The 20,221-nt window shown below is 41.9% G+C and overlaps 1 long non-coding RNA gene across 3 annotated transcripts in view; it reads left to right on the plus strand.

Annotated features, from left to right (window-relative positions):
* The window catches only part of LOC145344834 (uncharacterized), a 40,963-nt gene extending 21,429 nt beyond the window's left edge, over positions 1-19,534 (plus strand). For 2 of the 3 annotated variants that reach the window (XR_013886987.1, XR_013886989.1), the window contains 3 exons: positions 1,017-1,269; positions 2,524-2,651; positions 18,970-19,534. This is a non-coding gene — a long non-coding RNA (uncharacterized LOC145344834). Of the gene's footprint in view, positions 1-1,016; positions 1,270-2,523; positions 2,652-8,181; positions 8,296-18,969 lie in introns of all 3 variants that reach the window. The other variant, XR_013886988.1, reaches the window with a different exon arrangement.
* Positions 19,535-20,221: the final 687 nt, after the last annotated feature.

Raw genomic sequence — 20,221 nt, forward strand, 5'->3', positions numbered from 1 at the left:
TTAACCTCAATATCAACATTTTCAATTGACCTCGTCTCAGTAGCGTTTTGGAAGAGAGTAAGTTTTAGATTTCCACTGATCTTTTGCAGGAAGAAGTGTTTTCTGACACTGTAAAAAGTCTGATAACACCAGGTTTAAGTCCAACCAATTTATTTGATAGTAAACTCACTAGCTTTCGAGGTCACCCCCTTCGTCAGGACTTAAACCTGGTGTTGTCAGACTTTTTACTGTGTTTACCCCAGTCCAACGCCGGCATATCCACATCATGACTACTTTCTGACATTGCCATGTTTTATAATGATATAAAAGCACCAATCACTCAAAAGGGATTGTGTAGACATATTGGGGTGGCACGGTGATTAGCACTGCTGCCTCACAGCACTAGGGACCTGGGTTTGATTCCTGGCTTGAGTCACTGTCTGTGTGGAGTCTGCATGTTCTCCCCTTGTCTGCATGGGTTACCTTTGTGTGTTCTGGATTCCTCCTACAGTCCAAAATACGTGCTGGTTAGGTACATTGGCAATGTTGCATTCTCCCTCAGTGTACCTGAAAAGGTGCCGAATTGTGGTGACTAGGGGATTTTCACAGTACCTTCATTGCAGTGTTAATGTAAGCCTACTTGTGATATGTATAAATAAATTTATTGAGACCTGGCACATGGGGACAGTTATACAGAGGTAGAAAGTTTGGGGGGACACTAGCAGAAAAGCTGTCAGTGTGTGCTCTGTTTGAAAGCAGAAGTGAAACTAAAACTGGACTACGTGACACACTTCCTTTCTGGTCATGACATAATCTAAGCCCTTAAAGACATATTGCAACAGATACCAATCAGAATTGTCTAGCTCTGATATAATGTGTCCTCTTGTCCTGGACTTCCTAACCAGAGGAAATGGTTTCTCTCACTCTACTTTATCAAATATTTAAATAATCTTAAACAACTCAAATAGATCATCCCTAAACTTTCTTTATTCTATAGCTTGTGTAACCTGTTCTCGTAACTTATTCCTTTACTCTAGTTACCATTCTAGTGAATCCTCCAAGGTCAATATACTCGTCTTGAGATGTGGATTGCACCAAGACATCTGTGGATGCATGAAGAGGGTCACCAGAATTCATAAATTTTCAGGCAGCGCGCCCATTAGCAGTCACTGTTACCTCTACTTCTGAGAGGACACTGCCAAGGAAAGCACATCTGAATGGTGTGGTCTCTTGGAGACAGACCTGTAAACAAAGAGCAGCAACAGGACCACACTGCCAGCCACAATCAAAGTAAGGATAGTGTGCAACCTCTGTTTTTGCTCAATACAAATAATGGCATGGGATTTGGCAAGGCTCAATAAATGAGTGGCTATTACTATGGTTAGGATTGGGGCAATGCAGACATCAGAAGGGCTGGAGCAGTGAACAAAACATAGGAATGAATGAAAACATGAAGGGACTTGAAAACAAGGACGATGATTTTTAAATCTAGATGTTGCCACGCTGATAGCCAGTGTAAGTCAGTCGGCAGAGGTGTGAATGGCACTCAGTATGAGTTAGAATACAGGCAGCAGAGATTTAAATGAGCTGAAGTTTGTGCTGGGTGCAAGGTAGGAAGGGAGTGGGAGTGCATTGGAATAAGTAAGCTGAGTGTTAAGAAAGGCAAGACTGGGGGCAGCAGCAACAGTTGAGCTAAGCCAGGGACAGAGACACTGGGGGAGAATTTTCCCATTGCACCCGCCACAGGAATTGTGGCGCACGGGGACGGGGTGGTGTGGACCATGCAGAAGTCCGTTGACTTAGGCAGGATTTTCTGGTTTTGGAGCGAGCATGGCTGCCCATCAACTATTGTGAAAATTGGAAAGCAGATAAAAAACTGGACCAGTGTTCTTATTTCCTCATTCTACTGTTTTTTTTCTCCGTCTGGGTCAACAGCATTTTTATGTCATCCAATATTGAACCTTACAAAAGCCTCGATGAAAACTTGGAACTGAATCGAGAATCATAGAATCCCCACAGTGCAGAAGGAAGTCATTGGGCCCATAGATCCTGAACTGACAACAATCCCACACAGGCCCTAACTCCATAACCTCATGTATTTAACCTCCCAATCTCCCTGACATTAAGGGTTAGGTGGCAATTTAACATGGCCAATCCACCTAACCCGTACATTTTTAGACTGTTGGAGGAAACCAAAGCACCCGGAGGAAACCTACGCAGACACGGGGAGAACGCACAGATCCACACAATCACCTGGGGCCGGAATTGAACCTGGGACTCTGGCAGCAGTGCTAACCACTGTGCCACCATGTCGGCTATGGCAGAAAATATCTAAACTTGTAAGTGCTGAGGGAAGAGGCAGCTTTCCATTCGGTATTATACCCAATTTAATCAATAAAGCCACTCTTGAAACCGATGGTGTTTATGTGTAAGGATGAGAATTAATAAGAAATGTGATACTTAAGCCTCGGGTGCATACTCTAAACAAAATCTCTTCTTTCCTTCCCCCTTCCGTACTGCTTATATAAAAATGTTTATTTTTAGGAAGCGTCCTAAAATAATTGATTGACCTGCACCAAAAACCCAATGAACACAAATCAGTGACTAAATGAAAAATGCCACACAGGCGTTATACATGTGCTCTGCGCAATACTGTGAAGACAAGAAGAATGGTAAGGATTTATTTTCTCCTAATTAGATTATCAATTCCCCTCAGCATTCAGGGGGATTTCTCTGATACAAGTAATTTAAATGTTGAGCAGAACTGCTCGCTTCCGAGCAGGTCTTTGGCTGCACGCCAGGTCTCCACTTTATCAGGAAACTATCTCCGGGAGATGTATACTGTTTTGCCCTGGGTGTTTTCAATCTGTTCAAGATGCCAATATGGACTTAATTACGTGAGGAAATAACCGCCTTTGCATGTCCCGGCCTCAACCCCTTTTCATGTAATGCCTCATGTTGTATTGCCACCTCACTCAAAGTTACCATTCATCTCAGTCTTAACGGCTGTCCCTGGAAGAATTTCATCCTTCAGCTGCTTCATTTACAGAATCAATCCCTCCTTTACTCATCAGTCACACAGCTTGATTACCTCAACTCCATCTGACCTACAGCAGAAGCTCAGGCATGTTCCTCTCCATCTTTGTCTAATCGCTGAAGCGATCCTTTGCATATTTAATTATCTGTTAGCACCTTGATTACTCCCAGCCAGATTTTGTCTCTTCATCTCATGAAGGGTAGAGTTCTATTAGCATTGGCTGAGATCTCCATTTCCTTGACCAAGTGAGGATTATTTCATGCGACCATTACTCTGCAACCTGCCTCAACAGTGAAACGCAGGAACTTCAGAGTTCAGTGCAATGCTAGTTATACACCCTGCTCTCATGTCTAGAAGGCTCAGTATTGGCAGTGGCTCCTTCTGATTTCCTCATTCAAAAAGCAGATAGTTGTTTTAATCTTTCAGGGCCATCACAACAACATTTGATTCTGTTCTCACACAATCTTGACACTCATTGAAGATTTGTATGTGAATGTCAGGGTATGTCAGCATGTTCGCAGATGACACAAAAATTGGTGGTTGGTAAAAAGCCTCAGATTACAGGACAATATGGATGGGCTGGTCAGATGGATAGGACAGTGGCAAATGGAATTTAAACCCGAAAACTCTGACACGATATAGATGGAAGGATTAACAAGGCAAAGTAATACACAATGAATGATAGGACATCAGGACGGTCTACAGCATGGAAACAGGCCCTTCGGTCCAACTTGTCCATGCCGCCTTTTTTTTAATCACTAAGCTAGTCCCAATTGTCCACGTTTGGCCCATATCCCTCTAAATCCATCTTACCCATGTAACTGTCTAAATGCTTTTTAAAAGACAAAATTGTCTTGGAGAACCAGAGGGACTTTGGGGTTTATGTTTGCAGATCCCTGAAGGCAGCAGGACAGGTAGATAAAGCAGTCAAGAAGGCAAACGGGATATTTGCCTTTATTAGCAGAGGCATAAAATATGTGAGCAGGGAGTTGTACAAGAAACTTGTTAGGCCACAGCTAGAGTATTGTGTGCAGTTCTGGTTGCCACAGTATAGGAAGGATTTGATGCTCAAGAAAAGGCAGAGATGAGATACCGTAGGTGTTATGTAGTCTGGAGCATTTCAGCTGAGAAGGGAAGCTAGTTAGGCTGGGGCTGTTTTCCTTAGAGCAAAGAAGGTTGAATGGAGATACGTTTGAGGCGTACAGAATTTTTAGGGACATAGAAAAGGTAGCTCGGAAGTAACTTTTTCCTCAGTCGAGAGGTCAACAACCAGGAGGGATAGATTTAAGGTAAGGGCCAGGAAATTTGGAGGGGAGTTGACGAAAACCCTTTCACCCAGAGGGTGGTGGGCACCTGGAACTCACTGCCTGAAAGGCTAGTGTAGCAGGAACCCTCACAACATTTAAGAAGCATATTGAAGAGCATTTGAAATGTCACAGCTATGGATCTATGCTGGAAAATGGGATGAAAGTAGATAGGGGTTTAATGGCTCATGCAGACACAATGGGCCAAAGAGCCTCTTTCAGTGCTGTAAAATATGACTCTATGCCTCTATTCCACAGGATATTGAACAGCTACTGGGAGCGAGACATGTGATCAATCTTACTTTCTCATAACCGGACACCAACCAGGGCATCCTAACCTCGGGTTAATTAACTCAGTGCAGAATGGAGATTGAGTCCGGAACCTTCTAGCCTTCAGATCTTAGTTGGACAAACTCACTGAGCCGTTGAGGGAGCTATTTGTCCTTGCTGCATCTTCTCGTTTGTTCTGAAATTTAATTCACTGAACTCAAAACTAAAGTTGTTCATTTAGTGCCATAGCTGTGAGGTAGTTTGAGGGAGCAATTCGTTAATAATTGTATCAATGATGAAAGTGAACCTTCAACTTCTATATTTGGGCATTGGAATTCTTTCTTCAGCTGTTTTACTCTCACCTTCCATGTGCTCTTTCTCTTGCCCTCTGACTGAGTACAGCTCTTGTTCTTCCTGCTTGATAACATCAGCTTCTGTTTCCATATCTCTCATATGCGCATTTGAGGGATTTTCAGATTCCTGAACTGACTGTGACCTTGACTTGGTGCATGGCTACAACCTGGGGCTCTATCACAACCCAGAACATTGTTGTTTCTCTCCTACATGCTGTATGAATATGACTGACATTCATAGTTGGATCTGAAACACTCCCAGATTCAGCACTTAGAATCAAAACGGTAAAATCAGGCCCTGAGACTCTGAACCTGGTGTTGTGGTCTGGATCTTCCCCTGTCAACTCAGGAATAGAACTCCCTTGCCATTTGCAAATACCTCTTCCTGCTATTACCCTGGCTGCGGCCTCATCACAGACATCCTTCCACATCAGCTTACTTGCCATTGTTGAAAATCTTGGCGTGGATTTTGTTACTTTTTAGGTCTCCTCTGCGCTTGTCACTATTGGTGATTTCTATGAAGTCTATTCATGGACTATTAAGGGGCCACAAGGTAAGTAGGTGTAAAACTTACACCGAAGGAGCGGTTTACTCAATGTCATGTCAGTAGTACAGTCAGTACAAGACTAGTACAGTCAGTACAAGACTGCCCTAGCAAGCTCCACCAGGGTGGCCTGGGTCACCTGACACATTCTCTTAAAAAGGCATACACTCAACCACATACATAACAATTTCTGTCATATCCACATAACGAGAGTTTATTTAATTTGAGAATGTAACCTGCAGTCATCTTACTTGGTAACTTCTTCCTTTAGTGGAACACAACCATCTGTGCAATTTCATTCTTAGCTGTGCTGTAATATCAGCCCAGAATTTCAGCATTTTCCATGGAACTGGGGTCTTGTGGATTGGACACCACATCAGAAGCATTTGGCCTTGTCAGTGGTGAGGAAAACATCCACCTTATGCTCATCTTCTATTTTATTCAATTTCAGCCAAATGTGCAACCTTCACTCATAATTACACCAGTCCTGTTTGTTGGATTCCGCCATTGTCACCCCCCCCTCCCCACAATCATACCTTCAATGCACGTTTTTCAACAATGCACCAAGCCGACTCACTGAGTGTACCTGAGTACTGTGAGTACGGGGCAATCTTTCAAACTATTCAAAATTCATCGAAAGCAACTTGAGATGTTCCAAAGTGTGTACCACAATGTTGTTCAGCCCTTAATTTCTCAAATGAAAAGTAAAAAGTAATTATATCGCCTTTGATCTTTGCCATCTTTCTGTTGTGTATTGCATTGAGAGAAACTCACTGGGCATGACCTTATCTGCAGTTCATGCCACACTCCTGTTACAGTGAGGTCAGAGAATTTGGCTGCTAGTTAAATCTCCATTCACTGCAGTGGATGGGAAAATCCCGCTGGTGTGAATGTTGGTAACATTCCGGCCACTCTGTGGATTCACAGATAGCAACCACAATTGAACAACCTTATTTATACCCCCCTAACTGAGAGGGTAGCAGACAGACTAATATAACAAATGATTAGTTTTTTCAATGTGTTCCTATCCTCCTGAGATAAAGTCCAACAATCTGAGAGTGTATTTGATTTTTGTTTTGCATACGTATAGCAGTGTTAAATAACTTGTGTACTTGGACTCTCAAATTTCTTCACTGAAAGGTACTCACAGTCGCTGCACTTCAAGCAACTCATTGTACATGAAACACTTTCAGATGTTTCTGAGAGATGTGACACAAATTAAAGCATATAGAAATGAAAGTAATTTATTTTCCACCTCACTTCTAGCTAAGAAGTTTAAATGAGTTCAAAGCTGTAAAGTTTGCTGAATCAATCCTTTCCCACCCCAACTGCTCCCTAGCGCTTTACGAGTGCCAACCCTTCAGCATTGCTGATGGATTAAAACTTCAACAACAGTAGTCTGGCACAGACCCTCCATTTGTTTAGGTACCAGGCTCCAAATTTCACACGCCCGGCTATACTCACCATCGTGATTATTGCTTCAGCAACAACTTGGCCCTGAACTCAGTTCATTTGAATTTAATCTGGGCGATGCGAGACGTAGGTGTATCCCAATCAGACTGTGTAAACACCAGATTAATTACATCTGCCACAAACTAAGCAATGTTCATTTGTATGAACTGATCCCAAATAAATCTGATTTTACAATTTGAATAGGTAGCTTGGAATGAGTTATTCAGCCTTTTATATTTTGTCATGCCAAGTTAAAGTGGTATGCTACCAAGCGTGAAATGATTGTCAATGAAATCATCTTTTGGGTATGTCATCACCCCAGAGCACTGTTTTCCTTGATGCTCTCACTTTAGTGGCACTTACAGATAAATCCAGGATTGACAAATGCAAAAGACTGATTTGAGCTGAGTCGGCTTTTTCATAACTCACAGAACTTAAATTTCTGGTCAGGGCAATATAGCCAATTCATAGAATTAGCTTGCTGAACAAATAGTAAAAACAGTTCTTTTCTTATCACTTTGCATTCTTAATCCAACATGATTTAAAATTAATAAATCAATTTCTGCTAGAACCCACTGAAATGATGTAAATAGTAACACCTTTTTTCATTCAGCAGTTATAAATCTGTGCTCCAGGACTTTCTGAAGCTGTCCACTTCAGGAGTGCGTAGGATCCTACTATACCTGTTCTGCAAGAAAGAGAAACTGACACTACTTGTTCTACATTCTTACAGAAAGTCAAAATGAATGCTAACTTTTTCCATGTGGCTCTTTTTGCAAAAGCGAGCTTGCAGTCATAGAATCCCTGCAATGCAGAAGGAGGCCATTCAGCCCATTGAGCTTGCACGGACAACAATCCCACCCAGGTCTGATCCCCATAATTCCACGTATTTATCTAACACTAAGGGCAATTTAGTACAGCCAGTCAACCTAATCCGCACATCTTTGGAGTTTGGGAGGGAACTGGAGCACCCTAAGGAAACCCACACAGACATGGGGATAATGTGCAAACTCCACACAGACCATCACCCGAGGCCAGAATTGGGGGTCTCTGGCACTGTGAGACAGTAGTGCTAACCACTCTGCCACTGTGCCGCCCCAATAATACACCAGAGCTAATGATGCAACTAAGTTCAGTGCCTGAGATATTCACAGTCTGTTACAGCCTATAAAATGACCTGCAGGTTTTCAGTAGTGATCCAGCAATTGCTTCCAGTGTGCTTTTTCTTTGCCTCCTGGACAGTGTACAGGTCCCAAGACCATCACCTTCATGGAAACAGAAATTCCGTGAGGTGGGAAAGGACCCAAAGGGAAACTCTGAGGAGAATGAGGCCACACCCACCTGCAACATTGACAGGTATGGTGGCCACAAAGCCAGTCAAAGGAGACATATTAAAATTCTGGTTCGCGATTTTCTTTTTGCAGCAGGGGGGGTTTCAACAGAATTTTACAATCTGACACCAAAACTAAAAGGGCCATGAAATTAATTGGATGTTCATAAAAAATTTCAAAGATTATACTATTGTCCTTCTGATCTTACACAACCTGGCCTCCATGTAGCCCAAGTGCCACATTACATGGTTAATTCTCGATGTGCTTTGGGCAACCAGTAATGGATAATAAGTGCTGCTTAGCTTGCCTTATCCATGTCTGAACAAATAAAATAAGCACAAGCCGAGTTTAATATTTTACTATCTTCTGTGCTATGAAGGAATTCCACCAGATTAAATGGCATCTGCTGTCCGTGATGTTGTGTGGAGAGACAAAATTATTTGGCATTCAGTTGTATTTCAAACTTATCTTGGCAGTTCTCAATTAGCATTGTAATGAAAGTCTGCACATAATTTGGTAGCCTGTCAGAAATTTGCACCTGATGCCTCACTGATCTGGCTATGCTTTTCTCATCCACAAGACCATGATAATATTTTATGTTACATAAAAGCGGGAAATAGAATCAGGTATTGTTTCATAATATCTATGAATGAGATGTCCATTTTATATATAATTCGGTTCTGTCCTGGTCCTTTTGTAAGCGTATCTGTCAGTGATATTGTGGGGAGATTCTCTTGTTTCTTTCATGGCTACTTAGAGAACACAGTAAAAAGTCTGACAACACCAGGTTTTAATCCAACCGTTTGGATTAAATCGGTTGGATTAAAACCTGGTGTTGTCAGACTTTTTACTGTGTTTACGCCAGTCCAACGCCGGCATACCCACATCATACTTAGAGAACAACATGGAGTCAGGGAAACTCCATGGAAGTGTGAAAATGGCAACTGATTCAAGGATTCCTGACCCCATTGCCATGGCTTCCAATTTTCATGATGTGGAGATGCCGGCATTGGACTGGGGTAAACACAGTAAGAAGTCTCACAACACCAGGTTAAAGCCCAACAGGTTTATTTGGTAGCAAAAGCCACTAGCTTTTGGAACACTGCTCCTTCGTCAGGTAATGAAGGAGCAGTTCTCCGAAAGCCAGTGGCTTTTGCTACCAAATAAACTTGTTGGACTTTAACCTGGTGTTGTGAGACTTCTTACTGTATTCCAATTTTCACCAGTACAGATTAAGAGTGCAGGCAACTGCAGGTTGTGAGCCTGTACCCCCGCCTACCCTGGAATGAAAACCCCACCTTTGCTGGAACTTTCTCCTGAGGTGGGTACAATGTGCAGGGACATTTCCTGGCTCCCTCCTCAAAGAAGAAAATCCAGCTGTCACAAGAGTTTACTTTGTGGGGTGTTGAGAGTACCAAGGCTTGTAGACTTAAGGTCGATGCTATTGGTATTTTGAAGCTTTTAGATATTTTGTCAATTATTTCCAGGAATATTGCTGGGAATTGTTTGTGTTCAATCATGTGGGATGTGCATGTGTGGCTTACAGCAGGATTGAGAAGATTTCTGGCTGTTCAACTCAAGCAGATGTCAACAAAGATTTTCCATATGTGCTAATTGTCTAGGGACTTTGCTGCTCACTTCTGTCTAGTAATACCTGTTGAAACATTGAAACGCTGGAAATCTGCAGTTCAGGCATGAAGTGCTGGAAATCAGGTGTAGAATCTGCAAGGAAAGCAAAAACATTAACTCTTTATGAGTAAGGACCGTTCACACCAGTGGGATTTTCCCATCCGTCTGCAGTGAATGAACGACGAGTGACATAAAGACTCGAAATTGGCACTTATTATGAGTGTGTTAAAATAGCCAAATGCCTCATCATCTAACTAGTGAAGCGCATGAATGGATGAACAAGGTTCCCACTGTCCCTACCTACTATCTAGCGAAATTCTCTGACCTCGCTATAGCGGGAGCGCGATGTGAATGGCCAGTAACATTGCGCCCAAAGTGTCTGTCTGGAAAGATTAAGAACAAAGAAAATTACAGCACAGCGGGAGTGTGGCGTGAACGGCCGGTAAGATGGTGCCCAAAATTATCTGTCTGGGAAGATTAAATGAGGACAGTGGTGTGATTTCTTCCAGCATTGAATTGTGCTGACTGTTAAGGTTCACATATGAACAATGATCATTTGTGGAGGTGAACTAACCTGGCCAAGCCTTTCAGGGGTCTACATTTAAATGGCAATGGCCTCATAGCCATGATGAGTCTCTTTGAGGGCAGGAATTTCCAATTTAGGAAGTTCCCCACCTGCCCCCAACACAATGACCTCATTTTGTTTGGGATTTTCTGCCCATTCATATCACGGTTGGAAATTCAGGAGCAGAACTCCTGTCAACTTCCACATAGTTTCAGATCCTAAGCAACAGCTGGTGTCATCCGTGGGGCTGAGAGCCACATGGACAGCACATTCAGGAGGTGCTGATCACAAAACCTATGTGTGTGTAGGCAGAGAGGGAATGGTAAACCACAAGACCAGACAAGGGAGAGCAGCTGTGGCACAGGAGTCCCCTCATCGTACCTTTTGCTCTCTCAGGAGCATTCCGGTCTCTCCTCCAGGAAGCACAGCACCAAACAGCTCCATAACACACTAGGCAGTTCAAATTTACGGGGACAGAGGGGGAGCAGGAGGTAGGTTAGATCAGCAAAGGTGGTCAGGAATTCAGTAGTTAGATACTATAGTTAGGGAGGCCCACTATAACACTCTACTTTCTCAGGAGGCTAAGGAAGTTTGGCATGTCCACTATAACTCTCACCGACATTCTTTCTGGTTGCATCACAGCTTGGTATGGCTCCTGCCCTGTCCAAGACCGCAAGAAACGACAAAGGAACGAAGCCCAGTCCATCACGCAGACTACCTCCCGTCATTGACTCTGTTTACACTTGCCGCTGCCTTGGAAAAGCAGACAGCATAATCAAGAACTCCACGCACCCTGGACATACTTTCTTCCACCTTCTTCCATCAGGAAAAAGATACAGAAGTCTGTGGTCACATACCAACTGACTCAAGCACAGCTTCTTCCCTGCTGCCATCAGACTTTTGAATGGACCTATCATGTATTAAGCTGATCTTTCTCTGCACCCTGGCTATGACTGTAACCCTACATTCTGCACTTTCTCCTTTCCTTCTATATATGATATGCTTTGTCTGTATAATGTACAAAAACAATATTTTTCACTGTATACCAGTACATGTGACAATAATAAATCAAATCAAATCAAAGTTGGGGGGACAGGTAGGATCTGCTGCAGCTGCAGGTATAATTCCAAACTTGGTAAGTTGTCTCCTTGATGCCTGATATTCAAGGGTGTCACCAAGTGACTGCTGAATATCCTGAAAAGAAAGGGTGAACAGCCAGAGGTCAAAGTTCAATTCAGTACCAATGGCATAGGTGAAAAGAACAATGAGGTCTGGCAGGCAAATTTTGTGTTAGAATGTAACCAATGATAACATTGGATCTGTTGTAGTGTGACCAATTGTAACATGCTGTAAGGGTCAGTTGACTATGCAACCAATGACAAAATGATGTGGTGGTCAGCTGACCAGCTGAATCAGTATAAATAAGAAACTGCTGGGTTTTGTGGAATGGCCCAGGGTGAGGCCTTAAGTGTGGGGCTGCTGAAGTGTCTTTATTAAATGGTTTGCTCAGATTTATGAGTTTGAGTAAGCCTTGTGTTATTTTGTTGCCTCCAACTGAAGAGTTCCTTCTGGTGGATCAACATTGGTAGCAGATTTTAGGAAACAAGGAAAGGAATTATATGAAGTATAGGAAAGGTGGATTCCAATATGTGACACCTGTTAATGAGTATAGAGATAGGAGGATAGAGCAGTTGGTTGTGTGGTTTGAAGATCCTGCAAGAGGGAATTTTGGAACTTCCTGCAGACAGGAACTACTTCCTAGCCCCACTGCTTCACCCCAACCCTCCAATTGCAGAATGACCTCTTGTGCTCACTTACCAATCTTTCAACCTGGATTCTTGTTGCTTGGTGTGACCCTGTCATGCACGGCATTGTTTGAAGGTTCACTCCCCTCACCTCCAAATGAGCTCAATGCCAGAGAGAAAAGAAATCAGCTGTGGTCATGGCAGACAATGATGAAGCTGCCTGAATTTTTTGATTTTCTTCTCCTCCCAGTGAACCCAGTTAAAAGAATTTGGGCAACTGTGTCAAGGGGCCTTGGAGCTGGTCCTGGGACTTTCCTGGCAGAATTTCTGCTGTATGGATCCCAAAATCCTGTCCCACCATCCAACTGCAGGTCACAACCCACTGTTTGGGGATACCTGTACTGAGGAAAACACTGTGACTCCCAAATCTGGATTTTCCTGGAGGTCAATGAGTAGATAGCATGGGATGAGGCAAGAAAAAGGAAGCTTATGTCAGAAAGTGAGAGCCGAAATCCTGCAGAAAACCCCAAAGAGTATGGAAAGCGCAGGGTGAAATATAAAAGGATTTTAGAAAAGCAAAGAGAGGGCATAAAACATTGGCAAGTAAAATCAAGGAAAACCCAAAGTTTCTTTAAAAAATACATGAAGAGCAACAAGATAATAGAATAGTACAGAGGAAGGCCATTTGGCCCATCGAGTCTGCACCAATCATAATCCTACCCAGGCCCTATCCCCCACAATCCCATGCATTTACCCTAGCCAGACCCTCTGATGCAAAGGAGAAATTTAGCATGGCCAATCCATCTAACCAGCCCATCTTTGGAGAATGGGAGGAAACCAGAGCAGACCCATGTAGAATGTGCAAACTCTACACAGACAGTGACCCAAGCTGGGAATGTGAACTTGGGTCCCTGGTACTGTGAAGCAGCAGTGCTAACCATTGTGTCACCATGCCACCCAAGAATAACAAGGAAAGAGTTGGTCCTGTTAAAGACCAAAAAGATCTGTGGAGGTGGATGATCTACACATATCTTGTAATGATTTATTTCACGTCTGTTTTCATAAAAGAGAAGAACAATGTAGATGTTGTAGTTAAGAAAAAGCATTGTAAAATATTCAATAAGATAAACATAATGAGAGAGAAAACATCAAGGGGTTTAACTTAAGTAGATAAATCACCAAGCCCAGATGAACAATATGCCTGGCTGTTAACTCGTTGGGTTGGACTAGTGAGGGAAATACTGGAGGTTCTGACCAACATTTTTCAATCATCTCTGATTACAAGCATGGGGTGTCAGAGGCCTGGAGAACTGCTAACTTTGTACTGTTTAAAAAGGATGAAATGGAATCTGAGTTCTGGGCAAAATATTGGAAAAAAATCTAAGGAACGATAGTAATCATCATGTAGATGGTATACATTACTTAAGGATGGTCAGCTTTGATTTGTTAAGGGATAAGGCTGGATAATTCTTTTGCAGCCAGCACAGACACAATGGGCTGAATAGCTTCCTTTTGTGCCTCAGTTGTCTACACTCTAATCCATCCCCAGTAAGTTAAATGTTTAACAGGGAGAGTGAAAAATCAAAAGACATGCAAAGCTCATTGAGGTCAAATCATATTTTTAAAAAACTCTCAGTTGGGAGAAAGTTGCAATGAATCTACTGCATTATCCACAATCCATTAGTTTTACCTGCTGCTTGAATGCCTAGATTTCCTTGTTTGTGAAGCTCAGCACCATCTGTTGAAATGTCATATACAATCAGTCGATGTGTGTGGATCACTGAAACCATAAAACCTTACAGATTGACATTTACTAGGAATTAAACTAAACGTGCTTGGCCTTAGTTAACTTAAGATTTTAAAAGACTCAGTTTAGATGGGATAATCTCTTTTCCTGGAGCACTCTGCAAAACAGTTGTTGGATAACTTCCATCGTGTCAAGAAATCTTTTCTCGTCATTTACAAAAGAATTGTGAAAAAGATCTACAGTAATGTTGTCCAAACATCAAGCATTTAAATGGCAGAGCTTATCTTGTGGGGGAAAAATCTGAGTGGGGCAATAAATTCATTGAATCACCAGTTGTGCTTCTAATCCTGCCCCAGTGAAAAGAAAATCAGGCATTCTCTCTTCGTGTTCCCTGATTTTCAACACTATTTTCCTTGGCAGCAATGTCAATAACCAGCAGACACGTGTGAAGTAATTGGTAGAAGAATAGTTTTATAAAATCTACACTAGTTTTATGCTCCAGTGATTAACTCCTGTTAATTTATGATGTAAGAGTAGCTGCATAAACCTCGTGAAGGATATAATCATTCAATTACCCAAATGGCCAGCCAAGCTCCCAGTTATTTGATAGAATTATATATTTTTCCCTTGTTCAGAAGATAATTTTCAAAACTTAAGTTATGAAATTAGCTTGTAATTTTGGTCTTCGCATTATTAAGGACATGGCTGATGTCAACATCGAAAATAGGAGAAGGAGGAGGCCATTCAACCCTTCGAGCCTTCTCTCCCATTGATCATCTAACTCAGTAGCTTGATCGCATCTCCCCCCCCTCCCCCCGCCCCATATCCTTTGATTCCCTTTGCCTCTAGTGCTATATGTAATGCTTCTTTAAAGCAGACGCGGTACAATCCTATTGGCTCACTATGTCGATCGATTGGCGTAATAAGTCAGTTTTTTTTTCAAAAATGTACCCCACCCTTTAAAATTATAAAGCCATTGCTCAGGACAGACCAAGCAAACCCAAATCAATTCTTTAATTCCTCCGAAAGCCAAATTCAAAATCCAATTCAAGGTCCCCTCAAGAGAGACAGGTTGTCAGCTTGACCCTTGCTTAAGGCATTGCACCCCATGTTGGGCTTGATCTTAGCCAAAAGGCTGAGAAGCATACTCATAACACATCCAATGTCTCTCAATGCCCTCAGTCTACCCTAGCACTCCATTTTCCTTTGCTTGTTATTTGCAGCACTGCCAGCCAGTAGAAGCCTCTTTTAATTTAGTGCAGCTTTGCTTTAAGAGCTGAAGGCTAACTGAGTGTGCAATCAACCGACGGTGTGGATTATGTTGCCTTCCTTCCTTGACAAAAATAAGCAGAGGCTGATCACAAATTGTGATTCCCCTCACTGTGTCCAAACAAAGTTTTGGACAATTAGCCATAACACTCACCAGATGAACAAACCATTCATTATGTGACAGAATATTCAGGATTTAGTCTCAAAAGTTATCATCCGGGTAATTCCAAATTAAATACCAATTAGTGTAATATTCTCTTCATTAGAACATTAAATTTACTGCAATTTGATTCCCAATAAAGGAGTGCATGGATTTAAGGAGATGAAGGATTACAGTGAAAAGGCAGGAGAGTGGGGATGAGAATCATATCAGCAGTGATTGAATATGCTCCGCCATTCAATGGGCCGAATCGCCTACCTCTGCACCTATACCTTATGGTATTATGGTCTAAGGCTAAATTATACTCCAGCTTCCAGTTAATGGGAAGCAGTTTTGAATTTGCATAGAACTAAAAATGCACACTAACACTGCAGTTAGATCCAAACTCAAGCCCAGCATTGTAAGTTATGACTTCCTATTGCCTAGTGTCACATGAGGCAATCCAATTATCTGTCCAGAGTAAAATGTTTTACTCTCTGAGGTCATCTTACCTGATGTCCAGCAGCTTGTGGTTTGATGTTTATATTTCAAAATCTGTAATGGCTCTTCTTCTACTGGGTTGTTTCCACAGGGAAAGGCATTTCATGTGGAAGGGCCATTCATTTGACTCAAAACCCTTAATAGGTTGAATGATGAACTGTTTTTAATTTGGCTTCCATCTCTCAGTTGCCCAGCTTGGCTGGCCATTTTGGGAGTTAGACTCATGTTGGCATAGTTCTGAGGGTCAAAGCGTCACACAAGCCTTCCCATCATGTCAATTTGCAGGCCATAGGGTAGGAAGAGTATTAATACCCTTCAGAAGACAATCTCACATCAGACTAATGACAAAAATTCCAAGACATACACAACAGGACAGTCACTATTTGTGATTGACAGGTTATATCCTTCCAGTTGCGTAGGATTCACCAGATTTTTGTTTTCTCCAGATATTGAATGACCTGCTGTATATTTCCAGCATTTTCTGTTTATTTCAGGTTTCCAGTATTTGCATCCTTTCCCTTGTACTGACCATTTAAGCTTCACTTATAGCCTAGTAAAACATCTGTCGGGCATGAAGTCAAACTTAAGAGGTGGTCAGGCAGTCAATTGACTCTCCAGAGTCCTTTATAATGGAGGCATTTCAAAAAAATGTCTTAACAAAGCAGATGCTTCAGCTATTTTTTCCTAACATTAAAGGAAATAGCTATCTGGGGAGCAGAACTATGCATGAGATCACAAGCAAAGCCCACAGAATGACATTGGTTTTGGTCTCAGATCACTAGTTAATCTATCGTGTAGTATGAGTGAAACAGCGTGTTGCTACTTTTGATACTGTACAGATATAGCAGACTGTCATTTTGCAATACACTCAGCTATCCCCATCCACATCACTTTGCTCTCAATAACATGTAACATCCTGAAATGCGTTCTGTTAAATAGGCTGAGTCCCAGTCTGGAAGCAGCAATGCCCCACCCCTTCCAGCCCCAACAGCTTACACCTACTTTGAACAGGTCCTGGCAACAACCTCACAGAGGTCTGAAGATAGAAACCACCATTGTTGACTTATTCCTGCATCCTTGACATAGTGTGGCACTCAAACATGCTGCTGGAACTCTCCAAAATCAAACCCTACAACTAATCAACTCCAGTGGCAACAGTCGATGTTTTTGTGTGCAATTTGGGCATCAAATCAGCTGCCACCAACAAAAGACTCCCATGGAGATCAGTGCTTGCACCCACCATCTTCAATATGTATAATGGTGACCTCTTTCACACCTAGGTATGGCTCCTTATGTTTGTTGAGGACTTGAGTTGTCCTTTCCGAACTGAAGGAGTTCACGATATGGAGAAAACCCTTGCTGAATATCTTTGTTCTCTACCTACTTCAGAAATTTACTTCAGAAAATGGGGACCTTGACAAACAGTCTCCAAGACTGTTGCCTCAACCTTCTGCCTGAGTAATACAAGGTTGGGGAAGAACTTCATGTCCAGTGCTGTGGCTAGCCACTCATCTATGACCCAATGCCAAGATATCTTGGCATCAGTCTTGAATGTACATTGACCAGCAACACCTCCAGATTACTGGAGCCAAAAGTCAGTGAATCTCATGGAGAAACTGGTCAGTACCGCCTGGGGCAGCAGAGCCAATACACTGCACACTGCTTCACTAGTCCTGGACTACTCAACATTGCTGCTCAACCTGGCTTAGGATTTATCACACAAGCATGGCAAACATTCACCCAGTGAAGTCTGGGGCGTTGACACTAACACAGTTCGAGTGGCTTTCTGTACTAGCACACATTGAACTTTCTGATGTCTGCAGCCTCAAAGAACACCACCGTCTAACAGCTTACAAAACACTCCTCACAAAAAAGTCCATCCATTGTTTAAAATCCTATCATAGAACCCTACAGTGCAGAAAGAGGCCATTCAGCTCATCGCGTCTGCACCTATCTCAATCCCACCTAGGTCCTACCCCCATATCCCTACATATTTTACCCACTAATCCCAGCACCTCAGGACACTAAGGGGCAATTTTAGCATGGCCAATCAACCTAACCCGCACATCTTTGGACTGTGGGAGGAAACCGGAGCACCCGGAGAAAACTCGCGCAAACACGAGAAGAATGTGCAAACTCCACACAGACAGTGACCCGAGCTGGGAATCAAACCCAGGACCCTGGAGCTGTGAAGCAGCAGTGCTAACCACTGTGCTACCGTGCCACCTACTAGAACACACTCTACAAAATGTCGAGAGTCCCACTTCTCGATGGTTGTCTAAAAGCATCATCAGCCACAACATAGTAAGTGACCTGAGTAATATTACCGGGAAAACCCTCAACCGCTTGAGGATGGGCCTGGGTTGATAGAGTTGTAGAGGTTCACAGTACAGAGAAAGGCCTTTCGGTCCATTTGTGTCTGCACTGGTCAAAGACAAACCACCCGACTAGTCCATTCTCATTTTCCAGCACTTGGTCCATAGCTTTGTATACCTTGGCATCAAAACCGCATGTCTAAATGCTTCTTAAATGTCATGAGGGTTTCTACCTCCCCCGTTCTTTTTCAGGCAGTGGCTTCCAGACTCCCACCATCCTCAGGGTGAGAAAGCTTTTCCTCACATACACTGTGACTACTTGCTTCACAAGTGGGACAGCTCAAATGATAACCAATCAAGTCAGACCATCACCCACACACTGAACTCCTGCCCTGAGAGATTCATTCCTGGTGGCATCACAACCATTCACACTGCATCAGCTGAAGCTATTGAATGGATCATTAACCTTGTTATTGAACTATAACAGCTTCCACTGCCAGACGGATAATTATAATAAGAGCAGATTTGCAATACTCTTTGTGGTATCAACTGATAGGCAAAGTATTTGGTTCAAATGAAATCTTGCATTTGATCATAAGGTTAGGTAATTCATTGTCCTCATTCATTTGTTTATTATGATTCTGTGCAGTTGTCCAATTAATATAATTCATTGAGATTGACTCGTTCAGTTTTGTGCTAGCTGATTTTCTTTTACAAAAACAGAATTCACCTCTACAAGGTCACATTATCTGAAAGGCTTGTTATTTAATTTTTAAAAATGTCTTTCAGATATGAATGATGACAGTGTAAGAAATGGAAGATCAACTTCAGAACAAGATTGCTTCAAATAGTCATCCAAAGATGGTCTGATTCAATGAACACTATGGTTGGATCTGGATAAATGTGTGTATTTTCTGCTGGGCTGGGTTTATCTGTATGATATGGATGCCACAAACAGTTTTGGAATCAGTTATTCATTTATCACCAGCGAATTCTGGAAATTAAAATTGTTCATGCACATTTAGAATTTGTTTTATTGTTGATTTTAATATTAGGAACATGTAAGTGCCCCTGAGGGGTAACCATTAATTTTAGAATGTTTTATTTACAAAGTAAGATGATCAGGCATATTTTAAACAGCCAATTAATAGGAACACAAAAATAGTGCAATGAAAATATGAATTTAACCTGCTGAGTATTTGCTTTATGTTGGGTGTATTGCAAAATTTGCACACCTTTGTGTGTTATGTACTGTTGGCATTAAATTGCTTGCATATATAGGAATGAAATTACTTTGTGTGTATTTTTCAAATAAAATAAAGCAGCTGCTACAGAACAGTTCAAACAAATGACATTTTGTGATCAATTGCTGCTTTTTTTTTAAGTTTCCAAGCTATTTTTATGTACTATTGCCCGTAGGTACTTAATTCTAATCACATTCCAAACACGTAACATTTCCATCTAAAATAAAAGTAACAGCTAAAATATATATATGCTAGCATCTTTAATGTAATAAAACATCCAAGGTACATCGCAAGAGTTTATATAGCAAAATTTAACATGGAGATGCTGATGTTACGACAGATGGCCAAAAGTTTAATCAAACATGTATTTTTTAAGGACCACATTAAAGGAATAAAAGAGAGTTGTGGTGCTGGAAACATGCAGCAGGTTACACAGCACCTGTGGAGAGAACAAATGAATTGATGCTACTTCTGTGAATCCTGCCTCAGAACACTGTCAGAACTTTTGAACCCCTGACTGTTCCTCATCCTCTATTTTGCTTTCTGATTTGCAGCTTGGAGTTTTGCTTTTTTGCTTATATGGAGTTTTATTTCTATTGCACTAGCAGCAAGATGCTATACTGGGAAGATGGTGGGAGTAGCATTCTGTAAGTAGAAAAATCAAATGATCTAAAAGGACATCATCATTCGAGCTTTCATGTAATTTTGACATTTCTTGGATGTCCATCATGTAGCAGATCCAAGTTCCTGCTCTTTAGTGAAAACTAAGACCGTGAATTGTCATGTTAAATGTCATT

Source organism: Carcharhinus amblyrhynchos, chromosome 7, assembly GCF_965287045.1.
Source record: "Carcharhinus amblyrhynchos chromosome 7, sCarAmb.v2.hapA, whole genome shotgun sequence".
Lineage (NCBI taxonomy): Eukaryota > Metazoa > Chordata > Chondrichthyes > Carcharhiniformes > Carcharhinidae > Carcharhinus > Carcharhinus amblyrhynchos.